Below are 21,712 nucleotides of genomic sequence, written 5' to 3' on the forward strand. Positions count from 1 at the left end.
CCTACTTCCCAGCTAGCAACAAAAGAAAATTGTCATTCATATGGTACCATTTTATTTTTGTATGTTGTTTTACACATATTCATTGCTTGTTCTTTTTTCTTCTGAATGAAAGGGTTTTTTTTTAAGTTTATTTATTTATTTATTTATTTTTGTTGGTTGTGGGGCTTGAACTCTGGACCTGGGCACTGTCCCTCAGCTCTTCAGCTGAACACTAGCGCTCTGCCACTTAAGCCACAACACCACTTCCAATTTTCTCATGGTTTATTGGAGATAAGAGTCTCACAGACTTTCCTGCCCAGGCTGGCTTTGAACCAGGATCCTTGGAACTCAACCTCCTGGGTAGCTAGGATTACAGGCATGAGCCACCTGTGCCGGCTGAAAGTGATTTTTTAAGAAACAAAAATAATGAATCTTACAAGGCTAAGTTTTCAAATCTGAGTGCTGTCAATGAAAATGATTCTTCTTTATAAATACTTTGTAAATTGTTAATTATTAATGGTTATTAGATTTAAGGATATTTTGCAATTTCCATAAAACCATAAATAGTGGATTGGAGGAAAGTGGAAGCAAATTTTCTTATTGTAATCAGTACAAGTCAAAGAGATAGATAAAATACAAGTAACTATCCTTATTCTTAACTTTTGCAATTTATGAAAAGATAATTGTGATTCAGATTTTAGATTATTTTAAGTAGAAGTATAATATACACAAGATCAATACATCACAGAATTTAGAAAATTTTAGATTTTTTTCTTTGTTTTCTCTAGAAAATTTAACATACTCTGCTTTCAGGGAAAGATAATGCCTGACTTATGAGCTGTGTATCTGTAAAATCATTAAGTACATTAGTACATGTGGAGACACATTTGCTAGAAGAAGAAGAAGAAGAAGAAGAAGAAGAAGAAGAAGAAGAAGAAGAAGAAGAAGAAGAAGAAGAAGAAGAAGAAGAAGAAGAAGAAGAAGAAGAAGAAGAAGAAGAAGAAGAAGAAGAAGAAGAAGAAGAAGAAGAAGAAGAAGAAGAAGAAGAAGAAGAAGAAGAAGAAGAAGAAGAAGAAGAAGAAGAAGAAGAAGAAGAAGAAGAAGAAGAAGAAGAAGAAGAAGAAGAAGAAGAAGAAGAAGAAGAAGAAGAAGAAGAAGAAGAAGAAGAAGGAAGAAGAAGAAGAGGAAGAGGAAGAGGAAGAGGAGGAGGAGGAGGAGGAGCAGGATGAGGAGGAGGAGGAGGAGGAGGAAGAAGACAACGACGACATAACTTTCCCTGAACCTGTATATACCATATTTGGTTTGTCTCATAATTGCATCGTACATTAGTGCATCAAATAGCATCAAATAGTTCTGCAATCATGGATTAGAAGACTTATTTTGCTTATTCTTTATTAGTACCCAGAATAACAAAATCTGAATGAAAATGATTATCAATGAATTGCTACAGCAACAAAATCTCCTGTTGGGAAAAGAAATTTTATGGAGTCAAAATCTAAAGATGTTCATGTATTTCCTTAAGATGAAAACCTACTAGTCAGACAAAGAATGAGCTGCTCAGTCATGCCATAATTTTCCTAATGTCTATGCATTTATGGCAGGAACTTGACTCACATGAGAAGCTCACAGGGGACTCAGTGGGTATGAAACTGTACTTCGCTGAAGCTTATGAACTTCAGAACAGTGGTAAGTTGAGGGAAAAAATGGATATCATGCATTCTACTGCATCTGTAGCAAGCATTCACACTGATAATGTAATAGATATTGATGTCTGCCCACAGAGATGAGTGGCTGAAGAAGAAAAGAGCCATTTTTCAGCTCTTCTTGAGTCCACATTATGTATTTCACGGATGCTGCTTAAAAGCTAGTAAAAAATGACTCAAGAACACCATTATCTCTGGGATAGATCTAATTGGGTAAATGCAGGGAGGTCATGGATCCCTCTGATGGAGATGTTGAAGTTACTTCGTATTTTTGTTTAAGGGAACTTTCTGATGCTCAGTGAGTTCTGTTATTTTTGAAAAAACGGGCTAATAATGCTTTTATCCTTATTTCTTTAGACATGTATTGGCACTTCAGGCAGGGAATTTAGCCCTCCCCTCTTCCATTAGAAGTGAAGAACTGTAAGATAACATGCGGGTAACACCAACCTTCACAGGATGAAGAAAACAATGTCTTGATATCAGTCTATAATATTTATCTAGTGTGCTCATTCTTGTTAAGGAAAATACAGCTGAAAGCCAATCCAATTTTAGACACATGTGTATGACTTGACATTTGTCCATATCTAATTGACTTATACATGATAATCTTGGTAAGTATGGTGTAACATGCTTCAAAAGATTTGGAAGTAGGAAGTTTTACCAACTGAAAAAATCTTTTAGTTAAAAAGTGAGGTCATAGAACTGATTTCCCTCACCCCAGTTAGAGTGAGAATAAGGTTAACAGTGTCATGGTTTGCCTGAGCAAAAATCTTTTTACATAATTGACAACTTACAGGGTAAGTAGGAACAAGACAGGGAAGCTAAAGTATAATTGATGAGTCATTGCACAGGTGCTGTGAAAAGCCTAGGAGATTCAAAGAGAAGCCATGGGGTAACAAACTCACAGATTTAACTCCAGGAGCTTTCTCAGGTCATAAGGGAAAAACATCTAATTAGGTTGTATTCTGTTTCTCTCCTCTCTTTTCTCTTCCTCTTCTCAATCTTTCCATATATAGTTGTTATTTTTTTTGCAGATGATTCAACTTCTTACCCACAGATGTATGTAAATATAAGTTTAATGGGATCATTTCTCTCATCATAGAAATACCTGAAGTTTAGTTGCTGAATTGTCTTTGGCAGTACTGGGGATTGAATTCTGTTACTTGCACCTGTCAAACAAGGATTCTAACACTTGAGTCCTATTCGCAGTCTTTTAGTTTTTAGTATTATTTTCACAGTTCATCTAAAGCATTTTCCAAGTCCAGAGTAGGGCAATGAACATCCTCATTCTTCCTTCCAAGTATCTGGAATTATAGGAATGGACAATCACAAAGTCTTTTTTTCTGAGATATGATATCTTTTACATTTTAGAAAAATCTTTTCTTCACTTTTCTTGAGTTTATGTGTGTAACATTCTTCACTCTTCCCTTTCTTTATGCTTTCTTTCTCCATTCTCCCCCACACTGATCATATTTCTATTTTCATTTGCATTTAAATTATGGCTAAGGATGTTGAAAATAAGAACACATGTTTACATAGCAATTTGTTTTGGCACTTCAGGCAGGGAATTTAGCCCTACCTCTTTCCATTAGCAGTGGAGAACTATAAGATAACATTTGGGAAATGCCAACTCTAACAGGATTAAGAAAACAATGTCTTCATATTGGTCTCTAATATTTATCTAGTGTTCTTATTCTTCTAAAGGAAAAATACAGCTGAAAATCAATCCAATTTAAGACAGTTGTGCATGACTTGACATTTGTGGTGAGAGAGAGAGAGATCAGATAGATAGATCAGTGGAAAAAGAAGTGGACAAAACTAGAAGTAGACCAAAAGTATCTAGTGACAAAGATGACCTGTTGTATTGGAAAATAAGAGTCCATCCCCAAGATGTAGTATTTTCAATGTGTTTCTAAATGCTAGTGCATGGTAAGAACGATGATAAGTTTGTTTTGTAAATATGAGACAAATAGTCATACACATGCGGTTTTTCTCATATATTTAGAGTTCCTGCATATGATCTATGTGTGCAACAATGTGTTACAGGAAAGTGAAGCTAAGAACATAAATTAAAATCTGCATTTTATGATGTAATTACATCTATAACTTGTGTTTTTTTGTAACCAAAACTTTGATCCCAAGGAATTCTCACAAAACATATTACAAATGACAGCATGAAAAAAAAAGTTGCACAAGAACTCAAAAGTTCAGCTCTACAATGTACCCTTAAACTGGCAGGACATTTTTTGAAATCTCACATTTCAAATAAAGAATGTTACAACCAGCCACATATTAATATATAGCAATCACGTAAGACACTTAAAAGGTAAACTTTCACATCAGGTGTTAAACCAACTAGGCAACTTTTGCTCAGGGTGAAGACCAGCTGGATTTAGCAAACACTCATCTGGTTTAAAGACGCAGCTTTGATCTTTACCTGCTGGCCTGTCTGTGGGCATGGCCACTTTTAAAGACTGCTTGTTCATCTACAGCTGCATATTGTATCCCAGCACAAAGTAATCTCAGTTCCGCTTCTATAGTTCTGCTTCCCGTAACATTAACACATCACCCTTCAGCTGGGCAAGATTTAGAGCTTTTTATTTCAGTCTTATGCAAGACTAAAGTTCAATGCAAATTTAATCTTGCTTAAGGGAACCTTGTAAAGCAACAATTCTTGATATTACATGCCTCATATGATCCGTTTCAAACCATAGAGAATTACATTGCTGTGTCACTGTTCCAAAAGACAAACACATTTGAACAGCTAAAACATCTTTAAAATGCACCAAGCTTATGAAGTCTCAAACAAAACTTGAATTTTCTGCACATACTCCTGTCAACGGAAGTCATTTCCTGTACACCACTTCTTGCAAACTGCTCTTCTATTTCCTTTCATTCGACCTACATCGGCTACGAGACCTAGAGAACGTTCGGGACGGCTGGTGATTTCTTCTCTCCGGAGAGAGTGATCTGTCTCTTCTATCTCAAGAAAGGGACCTGCTCCGGCGAGAGAAGCTTCTCCTTCTGGAGATCTGCGGCGAGGTGGAGGATTACTCCTTCGGTAATCATCTCCAGGGCCATGACCCCAAGAGGGAGGCGGACCACGGTTTCGGCTTCTCTTCTCACCATTGGACAGTTCCACTGTGCTCTTCCATCTAGCTGTCCAACAACATCAGCCGCACCTCGAGGATCCTCAGATTCAACAAAAGCCAAGCCGGGAGGGTTTCTAGCAACCCACACACTGCGGAGTGGCCCGTAATAGCCCAAAGCCTGCTCCAGTTCAGTCTTGTTGCCATTGTTTCCCAGATGGCCTACATAAACCTTACAGTCCAAAGGACAGGAATCAGGATGCATTTCGAGATCGTGGAGTAGAAGTGCTGAGGCTCAAACCCACACACCCGTGTTGCTTCCCCCACTTCCCCGAACTGCTCCGGCTAAGCCACCAAAAGTTGATGCGCACACTTCTCCAGCGTCCACGAAATGGCCTATAATTTGTTTACTTGGCATAATTTTATCAGACATTGGTAAATGAAATGGAGTGCAATTTAAGCCTCTTTTCTAGTTTTTTTTTTTTTAAGTGAGTGTTATTTTTCCCGTTTTATGAAATGAGAATCAGATTGTTTGATAATACTTTCAAAGATGCATAGTAGAAGGAAACTCATTTTTATTTTATTGCATATTGTTTTACTTATGATACAATGAAAAAAGTCTCTTCTATTAAGCACACTTGACAAAACATTTTAGTTGCCAACTGTTTATTGTAAAGTTTATAGTCCAACTCTAAAATTTATATTTAATTATGTGGAAGAAATATCCTTTCTGACTTTACAGAGTATATTGAGTAATTAATTTGTCTTTTGATTTTGAAAGTGAAAATATATTTTATCTTTAAAATATTTTAACAGATTTATAAAACTATACATACTAATGGTGAAACAGACAATATTTTGACACATCCATACATTGTATTAACTTCAGGTTTGGCATATCTGTCTCTTCAGATATTTTTGTATTTTATTTCATCATTTTATTTATTTAGGGGTACTGGGGTTTGAACTCACAAGAGTTGTTCCCACTAGGCTGGTGCTATTCTACCCAGGGCCTCTTTGCCATTGATTAATTTTGTTTACAATGCTACCTGTGCTTCACCTCTGGACCCCCTCTCTTGTTGCTCAAACCTAGTGTACTAGTACTTGAGCCAAGCTTCTAGTCTTTCAGTGATTGTTTTAGGATAGGGTCATCCTTCTTGCCCAGGAAATTCTCCAAGTCATAAATTGCTTACTTTAGAATTCCTTTCTGGAATCACAGACCTGTACAGCCACATTTGATTTCCTAACTGGAGGCAGAGTCCATAGACATTTTTACTCCAATTGCCTGTATTGGATCCCGCCAATCTTAGCTTCTTCTGTAATTTGGGTAATAGGCCTACACTATTGCATCCAGCTATGGTTTGAAAAAGGGTCAGCTATGAACTATGATCCACTTATTCTTAGCCTTGAAATGAGTTACGATTATAGGCAGAAGCTACTAAGTTTACCTTATTTTCTTTTTTTTTTAATTTTTGTTTTTTATTGTGAACATAGTTTACAGAGGGGTTACAATTACATGGGCAAGATAATGAGTACATTTCTTATCAAGCATTGCAGCCTCCTCCTTTGTTTACCCTTCACATCCCTTCCCAGCATCCCTCAGCCCCCCCCCACCCAATTCTCCCCCCCCCCCCCCACCAAAGTTGTAAAGATCGTTTTCCACATGACAACTTGTACTTCTCATTGTTGTCACGGGTCCACAGTTATCCTTAAACGACTTGTTTTTCCCCTTCTCCTCCACAAATTGTACCACATCAAGTATAGTGAAAGCAGGGGTTATACTGTGGGAGAGGGACATACAAAGCAACAAAGAAATAATCTTATAAATGCCTTAGAAACACATGCATGAAAGAAAAAAAAACATTTAAATACATATCTAAGGGTTCATTTTCCTAACATCACATTATCTGACCTTTTCTGCTTGACTCATACATATACTAGATATTGCAAATAAGGGAAACCATGGGACCTATGTTTCTTTGGGCTTGGCTTACTTCACTTAATATAATTTTTTCCAAACCTTTCCATTTCCTAACAAATGGGGCAATGTCATTCTTTCTGATGGAGGCATAGAATTCCATTGTGTATATATACCACATTTTCTTGATCCATTCATCTACTGAGGGACATCTGGGTTGGTTCCATATCTTAGCTATGGTAAATAATGGTGCAATAAACATAGTTGTGCAGGTAGCTTTAGTGTGGTCTTGTTTATAAACATTTGGGTAAATGCCCAAAAGTGGGATTGCTGGGTCACAGGGGAGCTCTATGTGAAGTAGCAGAGCTTCTGGATGGCAAAGGACATAGCAACAAGATCAATAGAAAGCCCACGGATTGGGAGAAGATCTTCACTAGCCGTACAATGGACAAGGGTCTCATATCTAAAATATACTTGGAACTCAAAAAATTAAATCCCCCAACAACTAATCCTCAAAGAAACAACTGCCTAATAAATAAGTGGACTAAAGACTTAAAGAGAAACTTCTCTGAAGAAGAAAGAAGGATGGCCAATAGACACATGAAGAAATGATCAACCTCCCTAGCCATAAAAGAAACGCAAATCAAAACAACATTGAGATACCACCTCACCCCAGTTAGAATGGCAAAAATCAAGAACTCTAATAACAACAGATGCTGGAGAGGATGTGGACAGAAAGGAGCCTTACTTCATTGTTGGTGGGAGTGTAAACTTGTTCAGCCTCTTTGGAAAGCAGTATGGAGGTTCCTCATAAGTTTACCATATTTTCTATGAGGTAAATTTTCAAAATCCTTTCTTCTACATTTTTGAAATGTAGATTATAGTATTGTAGCTTGTATGATGATTATACTGTGCAATAGTAAATCTGAAGGTCTTGATCATATGTAATTATACTTTCTTAAATACCCACTGATAATATAATTTCAACCAATTCTCTTTTTTATATGTCTACTCTTCATTCCTGAAAGGTAAACTAATGAATGCCTCTCTATTTAAGGACAGACTATGTATGCTCTAGATATAGAAAGCAGGATTTTCCGTAAGTTTGGAAATCAGGATATGTTCACATTTGGGCTTCTTTGTCTTCATATGTGAAATGGTCAAACATTTGGAAGTGGGCAATGTTGGGAAAATGGAGGAGAATGGAAAAGAAATAGGCGGAGACTTGATCATCAACAGATGAGAACTGTTTATTGAGGAAGAGCAAGGGGCATAGACCTTCCCGTGGGCTTGAGGTTGTAGAAGGGATGGGATTTTTGGGGTGGGCTTATATAGGGTTTAACAAGGAAGCAGAACATTAAAAAAAAAGAACTTGGTCTCTTGGAGGCCAAGGATGGTGTTCTTGGCCAAGCCAAGAGTGAAATGCACCACTTGGAGCATGGGGGCTGTTATCTCCTAGGGGCTTAGGTGGGATTGACCTGCCTGCAGACAAGCTCAGGAGCACGCACCTGGTGCTTTGCTTGACCCTGGGGAATAAGGTAGGATTCAATCCTTCATATTCCATCTTTAGATGGAATGTTGGAATATGACAATAAATGTTATTTGTTCCTGAATTCCAATGTTTTTGTACAGATAAAGCTTGGTTGAAATCTTCCTGAATTACATGCAGTATTATATTTTGTATTGTATTCATTTTTGGTATTGAGGATCTAACCTAGGATCTTGTACTTGCTAGAAACATGTTCTACCAGTTCGCCCAAGCAGACTTATAGGAGTTAACATATATCATGTATTAAAAACAATGGTGTACATATTTTTTATAATAAAATACATGAAATATGATTTGGAAAATAATATATTAGTGCTTTAATTGTATGCAATCAGCTTAACATACATAATATGAGCTAAATAATGCACTGTAAAATGCTTCTTTTTTACACATACTTTCTTCTGTCCCTCATACCTACCTCAGCTCTCATTTAGACATACAATACATTCATGTTCTCTCATGCCCCTCGTGTTGTCATTGAAGTAAATACCACTGATTTCTAACAAGAAAAATAATTTTTGTTGTTCTCACTGTACTTACAATTGGGAAAGTTAAGAGTATTTTCTCATTTCTGGAGTGTTTAAAATAAATAACTAATCCAGATATAGTGTTACAAATTTGTAGTATTCTAGGCATTGAAGTAGGGAGGTCAGGTCCGGCTGGGGCCATATTGGCCACATGGTGGATGGTAAGGTCTGGCATCTTGTCTTCATGCTGGAAGAAGAACCCCCCAACCTACCTCTCCTAGCCCCCACCCCCCCTCTGCCAGGTGATGGGCCCAGATTCCTGAAGGCAGGGGCGGGCACTTGGCTGGTAGATCGCTGAACCTGTCCAGTGCCTGGGAATTTCCTGTGGACCTGCCCTGACCCTATATGGTATCGGACCAGCACAAGCACAAATTATGCCAATTGACTTGTATCTCTGTGTTCCTGTCCTGTCTCCTGTTTCCAGGCTTGTCTCTGGTCATCATGGTGTCTCAATTCACCTCTCCATTGGAGCTGATTGGTTTGTTGGTATTGTTTCTGTTCTTTCTTTCCTCTCTGGCCTTTTTCCTAACCAGGTTATGTGTATTTGGGGTCTTGAGGCCTTTGTTGCTATGGGCAGCCTGTAGACTGCTGCTGTTGTTTTGTAATGAAGACTCCAATATTCCATCTTCCAAAGTGTGGCTTCTCGGATAAGTTACCTAACAACAGCAGAAGATGAAGGAAGCAGAGCCTGGCGCCACTTGCTCATGCCTGTAATCCTAACTACTCAGGAGGCTGAGATCTGAGGAGCTAAAGTCTGTGAGACTCTTAGTTCCAATAAACCACTCAGAAAATCATAAGTGGCACTGTGGTTTAAGTGGTAGAGCACTAGCCGTGAGCTGGAGAGCTGAGGGGCAGCTCTTAGGCCCAGAGTTCAAGCCCCACCACTGAAAAAGAAAAAAAAAAAAAAGAAGAAAAAAGAAGGTTAGGAACATCCCTCAAGTAGTAGAGCAAAAACAAAAAATGAATTGATAAATAGATGAATAAACATGAACAAGTAAAATGACTTTATTAAGCTCAGGCTTTATTTTTCTTTTGATTTACCATTTGAGAGCTCATTTTTTGTTTTCCTGTAAATCCTAGTGCCTGTGTAAACATCAAAAATGATAAGATGCAATTCTTTAAGCCTGACAGGTCAAGTGTCAATATATTTTATTCTAGAATTCTCTTTTCAATATATTTGCAAAGAATTACAATAAGCCTGTTAATAAAAAATTTAGAATCCACTCAAAGATCACCTGTCCTTGATATATAAGGCACACATTTATATTTGCTATATTACTCCAGATTAACTAAAGTTTTAATTTAGAATGAGAAAATAATTTTCTAGGTCAATTTCCTTAATGAAACAATTTATCAAGCTTACTAAAATGTTACCCTGTAGGGAAAATTACCCTTGGCATAGTAATATCTCAGAGCTTACAGTCTTTGGAAAATTGCCTAATTTAAATATAAGTTATTTTGGTTTTGGCTGATTAAACTATTTAAACAGTTGCTGCCATTATGTGTGGCTTATCTTTAGATAATCTAACAAAGACAAGTCCAAGAAACAGAAAATATGCACATTTTAAAACAAGTATATATCATTCCTGCTGATAAAGTAGTTTGCATGTATGTATTTTTTAATAGACATTGCAATTGATGTTTTAAAGCTATTCTTTTAAAGCTACTCTATTCTGGACAGCAGTTGGGAAGTTCACATTAAGCTTAGTCACTTTACAAGGATGTTCAGTAGGTTGATTTGCATGATATCCATACAGAAAGGAAAAGCTGTTTTTTTGGCCTCTTTATTGTTTTGGTTATATTTTAGTATTTAATTATGTATTGCTCTTTCTAATGCAAATATTTTTTACCTATGCATTTGATTCTAAAATGTATGGTAAATTTACATGTAAACTTCTCTAACTTCATCAATTCCAACACACTGAATAATGCAATGTTTAGAACTATTATACTTAATTTCTTGATTATAATTGATTCCCCTCTTCCTTCCTTCTTTTCTTCCTTCCTTCCTTCCTTCTTTCTTTCTTTTTTCTTTCTTTCTTTCTTTCCATTTCTTTTCTTCTCTATTTCTCTTTTCATTCTTCCTTCCTTCCTTCTTGCTTTTCTTTTCTTTGTGAATAAAATGTGCTTAGGTAGAAAAGTTTGGCCTGAATATTAGGACCCTCTGTCTCAGCATACTCCCGATGGCAGATTGCAATTAAACACCATGGACATTCAAGTAAATAAATGTCTTAGTATAGTAGCCAGAAATGGAAATTCTGGCATTCCATGTTTGTTTCCCTAAATCTTAAATAACAGAAAGAAAATATTTTACTGTTTTTTGTGGGTTTTTTTTTCTGAAAATCATCAGTGTATAGCCCTTCTTTACCATCTCTTGTGACCTGTATAAGGCAAAAATTAAACAAAACATAACAAAACAAAAGCTTTGCTGTCTATGCTTAAAATTCCTACACATGCAGGTCTGTGCTATGTTGATTTAGAATCTGGCTACCATGATACCGATTATAACGAAGATAAACCAAATCTCTTTATCTGTGTAATGTGAAAATGACACAACTCATTCATTCTATAAGGTGAGAGGACCCATTTAGACATAGGAAACACTAGGCTTAATTTTTATGTCATGTATATTATGTGCGCTTTTAGAGACTAGTTTGGGGTTGGTTAAATTTACAAGTTAGCTTTACTGTGTTCAGCAAAATTAATATTTACTAGTCCATAATCTAGAAACCACTGGTCTTTCCTTTTTTTAACATAACTCTAATCACAAGTTGGGGTTTCTATTAATGTTAGTTCAGAAATTTAGAAAAAACTCATGACGCTTTCATGAATGATATTTTAATATAATTCTAACTTAACCATGTTTCCGAATATCTTACTTATTTATTTCTAGTGGTAAGTAATGTCATTCCAAGAATTTCAACAGACAGTAAGTATTAATATTGCCTGATAAAGCAACTTATTATCAGGTGTTGAAAGTTAAAAAATTGTCTTTGAGTGGATGGGAGGAGGTAGAGGAGGAAAAAATACCAGTGTGAAATATATCAAGGAAAAATTGAATGAGAAGAATAAAATGAATATTGTTCAAGAAATGCCAAATAGGATACCATCCATCCATGCTATATGTTAGCTGTGTGCAAACCAAGTTTCTTGAGAAAATAGTTTGTTAATGAGAAATGACCAAAAATAAAGGGCCTGCCAAATGATCCAGTGTGCCCTGAAACAAAATGTTTCATACATGTAGATTCACAACTCAAATTTTCCCACCAGGCTTTGTTATTTATCTTAAAAAAAAAGAAAAAAAAACAGAAAAAGAAAAAGTAAAAGAGAACAATCATCTACTATTATATGAACACTTACATTATTGCTTCAAAAATATGGAACTCATTAAGCCAGCACTACTCTCTCACTAGTCTAGTTCTAGCTATTCAAGAGGCTGATATCTGAGAATCAGGGTTCAAAGCCAGCATAGGCAGTAAAGTCCTTGTGATTCTTATCTTCAATTAACCATCAGAATGCCTGAAGTGGAACTGAGGCCCAAGTGGTAGACCTGCTACTTTTGAGTGAAAAAAGCTCAGGGACAGTGCCCAGGCCTAAATTGAAGCCCTCCACTGACACAGAAAAAGAAAGAAGGAAAAGGAAGGAAGCGAAGAAGGAAGCAAGCAAGCAAGGAAGGAAGGAAGGAAGGGAGAGAGGGAGGGAGGAAGGGAGGGAGGGAGGAAGGAAAGAAGGGAGGAAGGAAGGAAAGAATGTAGTCTCGACCATTTAAACTCACATTTAATAGAACAAATGTAAATATTACCCATTAAAAAGGGAAGTATCAAAGATTGAAGGGAAACTTGGTGGCCTTAGTCAAAGGACAGCATTTCCTCAAAATAGAAACTAGGAAGTGGAAAAACTTCCCATGCTCTTGTATTAGAAGGATCAAAATCGTGAAAATGGCAATACTTCCCAAGGCTGTCTACAAATTTAATGTGATACCTATCAATATTCCAACATCATTCTTCAAGGAAATAGAAGAGTTAATCCAAAAATTCATATGGAACAATAAAAGACCCCAAATAGCAAAAACGATTCTTAACAGAAAGAACAGTGCTGGAGGAATATCAATACCAAATTTCAAACTCTACTACAAAACCATAGTAATCAAAACAGCTTGGTCCTGGCACAAGAAGAGACCTCAGGACCAATGGAGAATTGAAAACCCAGAAGTGAACCGACAGACTTATACCCACCTAATCTTCGATAAGAGAACTAAACAAATAGAATGGAAGAAAGACAGCCTCTTTAGTAAATGGTGCTGGCAAAATTTCGTAACCACTTGTAGAAAACTAAAGCTAGATCCTTATATATCATCCCATACCAGAATCAACTCCAAATGGATGAAAGACCTCAGGGTCAAAGCAGACATCCTGAAAATATTACAAGAAGGAATAGAAGAAACTCTAGGTCTCCTTGGCACAGGCTGAAACTTTCTTAATAGAGACCTAGAAACACAACAATCAAAGAAAGGTTGGACAACTGGGATTGCATGAAGTTGCAGAGCTTTTGCATGGCAAAGGATGTAGCTAGCAAGATCAATAGAAAGCTCACAGATAGGGAGAAGACCTTTACTAGCCATACAACGTACAAGGGTTGCATATCTAAAATAAACCTGGAACTCAAAAAATTAAATTCCCCAACAACAAATCCTCAAAGAAACAACTGCCCAATAAATAAGTGGGCTAAAGACTTAAAGAGAGACTTCTCTGAAGAGGAAATAAGAATGGCCAATAAACACATGAAGAAATGCTCAACCTCTCTAGCCATAAAAGAAATGCAAATCAAAACAACATTGGGATACCACCTCACCCCAGTTAGAATGGCTATAATCAAGAATTCTAATAACAACAGATGCTGGAGGAGATGTGGACACAAGGGAACCCTACTGCATTGTTGGTGGGAGTATAAACTTGTTCAACCACTTTGGAAAGCAGTATGGGAGTCAAAAGACTCCACATAGAACTCCCCTATGACCCAGCAATCCCACTTTTGGGCATTTACCCAAATGATCACAAACAAGACCATTCTAAAGCTACAGCACAACTATGTATGTTGCAGCATTTTACCATAACTAAGATATGGAACTGTGGGGCACATGGGCAGCAAAGATGGAGCTGAGAAGAAGTTGAGTGGGCAGAGCCGGAGTTGTTCATGTTAAAATCTTACTGGATACCACAATCAGGTGAAGTGACATCAGTGTGTAACAGCTCAGGGGCAGCAGGGAAAGTATAGAAAGCTTAGGCAAATGATAGGGTGAGCTCTACACTGATTGGTTGGTTCTTTTTCCTCCTCTTCCATGCCTCTCGGTTTTTTGCTTTAAAAAGTGCTTGCTGTGTGGTAATAAATGAGTTCCAGCTTGACTTGACTCCCTGCTGCATCCGAGGCTAAGGGAGGCTGGGGATTGGGCTAGCGGCACACTTTCCTCCGACCCTGTCCATCTTCCACGGGATGGACAAAGACCCAACATGGAACCAACCCGGATGCCCCTCAGTAGATGAATGGATCAAGAAAATGTGGTGTATATACACAATGGAATTCTATGCCTCCATCAGAAAGAATGACATTGCCCCATTTGTTAGGAAATGGAAAGACTTGGAAAAAATTATATTAAGTGAAGTAAGCCAGGTCCAAAGAAACATGGGTACCATGGTTTCCCTTATTTATAGTAACTAGTGTATGTCTGAGACAAGCAGAAAAAGGCAGATAAGATGATGTTAAGCGAAATAAAACCCAAGATAGGGACTCAAGTGTCCTGTTGTTTTTAACATATTTATAAGGTACCACGTGATTTTTTTTTTTTTTTTTGCTTTGTATGTCCCTCTCCCACTGTGGGTATAATTTGGGGAGTGGAAGGGAAAAAAAAATTTTAAATTGGGATACAGGTTGACCCATTGCATCAATGAGATGTACATGACTATGGCGAAAAGTGAACTTTACAATTTAGGTGATGGCAGGGTGGGGGGTAGTATACTTGTGGTGATGGGAAGGAAAGGATGGTAGGGGAAAAACAAAGGAGGAGGCAATAATGCTTGATAAGAAATGTACTCATTGCCTCGCTCATGTGATTGGAACCCCTCTGTACAGTATTTCCACAATAAAAATTATTGCATCAGAATACACGTTTTTCTCAGCAGCACATGGAACGTTTTCTAAAATAGACCACATTTTAGGCCACAAAGCAAACTTGTCTAAATTCAGAAACATTGAAGTTATACCTTGCATTCTCTCTGACCACAAGGGAATAAAGTTAGAACTCAACACCAAAAGCCACCAAAGAAAGTCCGGTATCACATGGAGGCTGAACAACACACTGCTGAATCATGAGTGGGTCATGGAAGAGATTAGAAAGGAAATTCAAATGTTCATGCTATTCAACAAAAATGAACACACAAAATACCAGCTCCTCTGGGACACAGCAAAGGCAGTACTCAGAGGCAAGTTTATAGCTCTGAGCTCCTACATCAACAAATTGGAGAGATCTGAAACTAACAATTTAATGACACATCTAAACCTCCTTGAAAAAGAGCAGCAAGATAAACCCCAATCCAGTAGACGGAAAGAAATAATCAAAATTAAATCAGAATTAAATGAATTAGAATCCAAAAAAACTATAGAAAGAATCAACAAAACAAAGAGTTGGTTCTTCGAAAAACTTAACAAAATTGACAGACCCTTAGCAAATCTTATCAGAAAAAGAAGAGAACACACCCAAATTAATAAACTCAGAGATGAGAATGGAAACATCACCACGGAAACAACCAAGATTCAGAACATTATAAGGGAATACTTCTCAAAACTTTATGCTAATAAGTTTGAGAACTTGACAGAAATGGACCTCTTCCTAGCAAATATTGACATGCCAAAACTAAACCAAGATGAGGTAAACTATCTTAACAGGCCCATATCAAGCATTGAAATAGAAACAGCAATAAGAGACCTCCCAGCTAAGAAAAGTCCAGGACCAGATGGTTTTACAGCGGAATTTTACAAGGCCTTCAAAGCAGAGCTCACACCAATTCTCCTCCAACTCTTCAATGAAATTGAAAGAGAAAGCTCACTACCGAACACATTCTATGAAGCCATCATAACCCTCATCCCAAAACCAGGTAGGGACTCATCAAAGAAAGAGAACTATAGACCCATTTCTTTGATGAACATTGATGCGAAACCTCTCAACAAAATTTTGGCCAATCGACTTCAACAATTCATCCAAAAAATCATACACCACGATCAAACAGGATTCATTTCAGGGATGCAAAGCTGGTTCAATATACGCAAATCAATTAATATTATTCACCACATCAACAGGAGCAAGAATAAGAACCACATGGTTATCTCAATAGACGCAGAAAAAGCATTTGACAAGATCCAACACCCCTTTATGATGAAGGTTTTGGAAAAATTAGGAATCCATGGAACATTCCTCAATACAATAAAGGCTGTATATGACAAACCTACAGCCAGCATTATACTCAATGGTGAAAAACTAAAGCCATTTCCTCTTAACTCAGGAACAAGACAAGGATGCCCACTCTCTCCACTTCTCTTCAATCTAGTATTAGAATGCCTAGCTACAGCAATAAGACAAGATGCAGACATAAAGGGGATCCAAATAGGGAAAGAAGAAATAAAACTCTCCCTCTTTGCAGATGACATGATCTTGTATTTAAAGAATCCCATAGACTCCACTCCCAAATTACTCAAGCTGATTCAAAACTTTGGCAAAGTAGCAGGTTATAAAATTAACCCCCAAAAATCAATGGCTTTTCTGTATGCCAACAATGAGAAAAGTGTGGCTGAAATTAGGAAAGCAACTCCATTTGTAATAGCCTCACAAAAAATAAAATACCTAGGAATTAACTTAACTAAAGAAGTGAAGGACCTCTATGATGAAAACTTTAAAATCTTGAAAAAGGAAATCAACACAGAACTTAAAAAATGGCAAAACCTCCCATGCTCCTGGATTGGAAAGATTAACATCGTGAAAATGGCAATACTGCCCAAGGCTATCTACAAATTCAACGCAATACCTATCAAAATTCCACCCTCATTCTTCAAGGAAATAGAAGAGGCAATCCAAAAATTCATATGGAACAATAAAAGACCCTGAATAGCAAAAACGCTCCTCAACGGAAAGAATACTGCTGGAGGAATATCAATACCAAATTTCAAACTCTACTATAAAGCCATAGTAATCAAAACAGCTTGGTATTGGCATAAGAACAGACCTCAGGACCAATGGAATAGAATTGAAAACCCAGAAATGAACCTACAGACCTATAGCCATCTAATCTTCGATAAGGGAGCTAAAACAATAGAATGGAAGACAGACAGCCTCTTCAGTAAATGGTGCTGGCAAAACTGGTTAACTACATGTAGAAAACTAAAGCTAGATCCTTCTATATCACCCTGCACCAGAATCAACTCCAAATGGATCAAAGACCTTGAACTCAAAGCAGACACTCTGAAAACATTACAGGATGGAATAGGAGAAACCCTGGGTCTCCTTGGCTCAGGCCGAAATTTTCTGAATAGAGACCCGGAAACACAACAAATCAAAGAAAGGCTGGACAAATGGGATTGTATAAGGTTGCAGAGCTTCTGCAGGGCAAATGACATAGCTAGCAAGATCAATAGAAAGCCCACGGACTGGGAGAAGATCTTTACTAGCCATACAACGGACAAGGGTCTCATATCTAAAATATACTTGGAACTCAAAAAATTAAACCACCCAACAACAAATCCTCAAAGAAACAACTGCCCAATAAGTAAGTGGGCGAAAGACTTAAAGAGAAGCTTCTCTGAAGAAGAAAGAAGGATGGCCAATAGACACATGAAGAAATGTTCAACATCCCTAGCCATAAAAGAAATGCAAATCAAAACAACATTGAGATATCACCTCACTCCAGTTAGAACAGCAAAAATCAAGAACTCTAACAACAACAGATGCTGGAGGGGATGTGGACAGAAAGGAACCTTACTTCATTGTTGGTGGGAATGTAAACTTGTTCAACCACTTTGGAAAGCAGTATGGAGGTTCCTCAAAAGACTCCACATAGAGCTCCCCAACGACCCAGCAATCCCACTTTTGGGCATTTACCCAAATGATCACAAACAAGGCCACACTAAAGCTACCAGCACAACTATGTTTATTGCAGCATTATTTACCATAGCTAAGACATGGAACCAACCCAGATGCCCCTCAGTAGATGAATGGATCAAGAAGATGTGGTATATATACACAATGGAATTCTATGCCTCCATCAGAAAGAATGACATTTCCCCATTTGTTAGGAAATGGAAAGGCTTGGAAAAAATTATATTAAGTGAAGTAAGCCAGGCCCAAAGAAACATAGGTCCCATGGTTTCCCTTATTTGCAATATCTAGTATAGGTATGAGTCAAGCGGAAAAAGTCAGAGAATGTGATGTTAGGAAAACGAACCCTCAAATATGTATTTTAATGTTTTTGTTTCTTTCATGCATGTGTTTCTAATGCATTTATAAGATTATTTCTTTGTTGCTTTGTATGTCCCTCCCCCACAGTGTAACCCCTGCTTTCACTATATTTGATGTCAGTATAACATGTGGAGGAGACGGGGACAAACAAGTCGTTTAAGGATTCAGGTGGACCTGTTGCAACAATGAGAAGTACAAAATGTCATGTCAAAACCAGCTTTACAATGTCGGTGGGGGGGGGGGGGAGGGGGGGTATGATTGGGTGGGAGGGAGGGGGGAGGCTGGGAAGGGAGGTGAAGGGTAAACAAAGGAGGAGGATGCAATGCTTGGTAAGAAATGTATGCATTATCCTGCCCATGTAATTGTAACCCCTCTGTACAGTATGTTCTCAAATAAAATAAAATAAAATTTAAAAAATAAAAAAAATAAAAAAAATAAAAATTATTTTAAAAAATACAGCATTTACCTAATAGACAAAGTATATGGTGACAACAGACTATATATATATATATATATATATATATATATATATGTGTATATATATATATACACACATATATATGTATATAATGGTGTGGAAATAGCAACTTGAAAGAGATGGATGCAACTTTCTCTAGGTGTCATCATTATCAGAAACAAATATTATTCAACAACTAAAGAAACATAATGCATGTTTTTTGTTTTCTGTTTTTAATACTTTTAAAGAGGAAATTAGTTTTTTTTTCCCCAGAGGAATTTAGTTTCTACATACTAGTAATTCTGAATCGAACAGGACATCATGAAGTTTCAAATTTCAAGGGAAACATCACTAGAAACCCTAGGTAAGTATAACAGCTGGAAAATTATACAAAATCGACAGCATGTGTCTTATAATTCTGTGAATATGGAAAACAAAAAAAATTGGGCTACCTTTTGACCACTCAGTCTTAAATATTCACATGCAAACCAGGATTTTTTTTTTTGTCCGTCATGGGGCTTGAATTTTGGGCTTGGGTGCTGTCCCTGCATGCTTCAGCTCAAGGCGAGCACTCTACCACTTAAGCCAATGCGCCACTTCTGGTTTTCTTAGTGGTTTTTTTTGAAGATAAGAGTCTCACAGACTTTCCTGCCCGGGCTGGCTTTGAACCATGATCCTCAGAACTCAGCCTCCTGAGTAGCTAGGATTACAAGAGTGAGCCACTGACGCCAGGCTCAGGATAATTTTCTCAAGCCAAATTTCTTCTAATTCTATTTGCTTTGCTCTCTATTTCTGTATTAACTGTACAATTGACTGAGTGGTAGTTCTATGGTTATTAGCAGCTTATTTGGATAGTAGAAATTAATTGTATCACAGTTGCTTAAAAGTACAAGAGCACCAAAAATTCCTGAAAGCATTTGTAGGCTTAATGTTGTGCAAAATGATTTATTAGCTATAAGTATATTTAAGACTAGGTTGTCTTTATGCTGGAATGGAATAATTTTTCAGCTTGATGGAGGAATTCACTAAGTGCCTTCAAAGTACATTTTCTAATGTGTAGGAATTGTTATTCTGACAATAAATTTCTCTTTATAGCAATTACACAATTTTCATGGCTTCTTTCTTCTATGTTATCTTTTAATTTAATTCTCATTTTCAAATGTGGGATCTGAACTACCACTGAATTTGTAGTGATATTGGCTAATGGAAATGTATTTATTCATTTTTTTCTACTGTGATATATTCCAGATAATCTGATATTTGAAGCTATATGAGGAATAAAATAGTGTTAGTTTGCATGTGATTTTAAAATTTAATTTAGAAAAAAAATAAGCTTGGTACTGGTGGCTTTTGCTTGTAATCATACTTACATAGGAGGCAGAAATTTGAAGATCATGCTTTGAAGCCAGCTGGGTAGAAAATTCCATGTAACTCTTATCATTCACTACCAGGAAACCAGAAGTGGATTTGTGGCCCAAAGTGATAGAGCACTAACCTCATGCAGCAAAGGTCAGGGACAGCACCCAGGCCCTGAGTCCAAGCCCCATGACTGAAATACAAGAAACAGTTGACTTTATGTGAATATGTCTATCCAGTTGTCTTTTTCTAGCTTGTTACCTGAAAGCACTGTTTGAAGAGCTGTTGGGGCAGGAGGGAGGAGGATTGAAGAAGACTGAAAAATTCTCAATCCCAAGAAAATTAGCATTCTTCTGAGAATGGAAAAGCAAGCAACAAAACATCCAGTATACATATAAAACCATGAGTCTGGACACTCTCCTTCAGCTTTGTTACTCAAGCTGGTGCTCTATCCATTTGAGCCAGACCTCCACTTCCATCAACACATAGAATGAACAAAAATGCTATCAATCCTACAGTTTTCTTGTCTTAATATGAGAAAAATTATTTTTCATTTTGGATGGTCAATGAATCTGATTGCATCGAAACAACACTAAAGCCACACATTCCCATGATTTATTGTCAACTGCTAATGCTCTCATTGGCAAGTGTTAGTGAGATGGTAAAGGACATTAATGCCTTTATTCACAACAGGGTCAATGGACCAACTGAAAGGCAAGGAAGCCAGATATTAATTTCTCACACCTGTAAACATAGCCATTCAGGAAGTAGATTCCAAGCTTCGGCTAAAAAGAGAAAATTCCATAAGGTTCTATCTACTTAATCTGCAAACTGCCAGAATGGAGGCATGGGCTGAAATGGTAGAGAACCAGCAATGAGCAAGAAGGGTGAGTTAGAGCATGCACGCACACACACACACACACACACACACTCACACACACACACACACACACACACACAGCAAATAAGCACACACACATACAGAGAACAAAGAAACACAAACACATAACATGCATATATTTTGTAACCAGATTAAAATTTGTTATCCAACAGAATTCTTACTTTCGACATCCTGTGAAAGGAGAAGATAAAAGAAGCGAAGAAAAACTTCATGTTACTGGATGATGTCAGTACATTAGAACAGAATATGGAGGGTTAAAAAGGACTAAATTTGAGAAACTACTGAAAGTAATAGGTTCTGGAAAACCTAGAGAGTAATTCAGGAAAACCAAGAGAATAATTGGCAAGTATGTTAATATTCATGGGCTTGGGGATTTGTCAGGTAGGCACTGGGACCAGGAACTACTTGTGTTTCTTTAGCTACAGTTCTTGCATTTTCTCAGAAAGTTCTCACTTTTATTATGATGATGAGCCAATTTTGGTTGCTGATTTTTTTTTTTCAGCCAACCCTCTGTATTTTGTCATTTCCATCTTAGTTTTCTTTTCCTCTGAGGTTTCCATGCAAATAGCTTCTTCTAACTGAAGATGACAATTTTTCTTTCTCTTAACCACTTGAATAGATATTTGCTCTGAAACTGAAAGCAACCAAACTCAGTATTCCTGATGAGTACTTACTAAGTTCCCAGAGGGGAAAAAGGCATCTGTTTTGGTTACTTTATCCCTTCAAAAAGAAGA

At 37.2% G+C, this 21,712-nt stretch overlaps 1 pseudogene; it reads right to left on the reverse strand.

Moving 5' to 3' along the window:
• Positions 1–4,460: 4,460 nt before the first annotated feature.
• On the reverse strand, positions 4,461–5,155 carry LOC122097932 (annotated as a pseudogene).
• Between the last annotated feature and the right edge of the window lie 16,557 nt (positions 5,156–21,712).

Source organism: Dipodomys spectabilis, unplaced genomic scaffold (genome assembly GCF_019054845.1).
Source record: "Dipodomys spectabilis isolate Male_0828 unplaced genomic scaffold, ASM1905484v1 ptg000440l, whole genome shotgun sequence".
NCBI lineage: Eukaryota > Metazoa > Chordata > Mammalia > Rodentia > Heteromyidae > Dipodomys > Dipodomys spectabilis.